Source organism: Heliangelus exortis, chromosome 28, assembly GCF_036169615.1.
Source record: "Heliangelus exortis chromosome 28, bHelExo1.hap1, whole genome shotgun sequence".
NCBI lineage: Eukaryota > Metazoa > Chordata > Aves > Apodiformes > Trochilidae > Heliangelus > Heliangelus exortis.
Genome location: NC_092449.1, coordinates 1,370,154 through 1,372,528, shown reverse-complemented (window position 1 = coordinate 1,372,528; position 2,375 = coordinate 1,370,154).

Genomic DNA, 2,375 nt, shown 5'->3' with positions numbered 1-2,375 from the left:
CACGCTGCTCACTAAGTTTTCAGTCTCACCCAGCAAAGAGGTTGACAACCACTGCCCAAGGCACACAGAAAACAATAAAAGTGAGCACTTTTCCAAAAGATCACTCTCTTTGTCAGTCCTTGATCCCCAGCCCATGCTCTATTTGTCACTGTAACATTCCCTGTGTGAGGAAAAGGAGCACAGGGACACACAGGAATTATCCAGCATCACAGACACCTAAAACTGAACTGGGCAGGGGTCCTGGTGGTGAAGTTGGCATTGGAGCCCACAAATGACCCTTCTGCCACCTTGAAAAACACACAAAAAACCTGGGAACCGGCTTTGCTTTCATCTGAAGTTTTCCTGCCACTCGGAAGTCTGCTCTCACCCAGCTGCCACTTCTGATCCTCATCAGCTTCAATAGGAACAGCAAACTGCAGCAGTTGGTGTGTTCAGAGAACACAGCAAGGAAAGAACATAAGATTTTTAAATTATAAAATGATTTTAGGGACTTCTTTTACTCCTCACAGCTGCTGTCACACAGATCAGCCTCCGCTGAGCAGCAACCACTGAAATCTGTTTTAAGTTTCCTATTGAACATCAATAATGAAGACTTTGCTGGTCGAAATTCCTCTCACCACATTGGGATGAAAGTGAATGCCACACATCATTCATCCCAGAGAAAAAGCTGAGCAGGAAACTGATCTCCTCCTGAAAGTTGAGCAGATAAAGATCTTTGTGGGGTTGGTAAAGATAAAACTGCTCAAACCCCCTAAGAAAAAGAGGAGGAGATATGGATGCAAAAGGAGAAGAAACCATCTGGTGGGTGCATTAGTGTAGAAAAGTTAGAAATAGAGAAGCAGGAACAGCCCCAACACTCCTGCTGACAGGGCTGGAAACAAACAAATTAAAACAGGAAAACTTGGATGTGTTTCCACTCACTGAGGGCAGTTGGGGCCACTCTGCTAATTGCAGGTTTGCTGAGCACATTATTGCAGAACACTTAATAATAATAATAAATAATAATAATAATAATAAATAATAATAATAATAATAATAATAATAATAATAATAATAATAATAATAATACCTGAAATGCAGCAGAACAAGCAGGAACACACTGGGATGCCACAGAAATATTTAAAGGGCTTTACCAGTATTGAGCTGGTTTGCTCTGTGAGGTGGTGGAGTGATGGAAAGCACTTTGCACAGGATACACAATTCCATGGCCATGAAAATTTCCAGGTGCAAAATACAGAGCAAGGAGGGCTTGACAGGAAGGGATTTCCAAGTCTTTGCTTCATTCTGCTTCCTGGGAAAGCCTTTTTACTGAGGGCATGGAAAAAACATGGAGGTGATTGGGTCTCCTGGCTCTCTTCCTGTGATACAACAACTGAGAAATGGAATGGGGACAGAAAAGAACAGCTTATGGCAACTGAGCAGGAATTACATTATCAACAAAAACCCATCCTGAGAGATCAAGGATGGGCATCACACACTCTGCAGAACCACCTCCAACCCACCTTTTCAGTTGATTTTGGTTTTTTGTCTTCTTTTTCTGTACTGGGAACAGCCCTTTCTCAGACCTGAAGAGAATAACAAAGGGATCTGTTGATTTAATTTGATTTCAATCTTTATTTTAGAGAGATAAGCCAATGCAATATTGGGAGAAATAGGGAAAAAATAGAAGAAATAATTGTAGAGACAATGCACTGCCTTGGAAACCGGGCAATCGACTGAAGATCTTCCCAGGAAAGCATCTGAAAATCCGGTGCTTTCCTGGGAATTTCAGTGAGCCCCGGAGGCAGCTTTCAGGCAGGAGGATTCCCCCCCCCTGCCCCCATCATCCCTGCCCTGGGCTTCTGGCTGGGAAACTGAGCCAGTTGGAGATAGATAAGGTGCTTGTAAAGAGAAACCACAAACTGGTCTTTCAGATGCAGAAATGGTCAGGTAGGGCAGATCTTTAGAAAATATGTGAGGCAGCTGGGAGATGCTTGGAATGTAATTAAGAGAATTACTCCAGGTGGTGGATGCAGGGCCAGCTCTGCTGTGACAATTCAGAGCAGACATCCTCCTGCTTGACTTAATGATTTCCCCATTTTCTGTGCCAAGACCAAAAAGTTCAGCTTCTTTTTTGTTGTTGTTGTGTTTGGTTTTTTCCTGGTTTTTATTTATTTTTATTTGGGTTTTTTTCTTTGTTTTTTTCCAAATTCTCTGTCCAGGTCTACATAACAGGCACAGTAACACCAGTCACACGATTTGTTCTTTATGCTAATTTTGCCCCAGCACACAAATGTCTGTCTCAATCTGGAATATCAGGCACTGTTTCAACTGATAGAGGATGAGTTTTAGGATGAGCCTTCTGGCCAGACTGTATCACAATATTAACTGCCCTT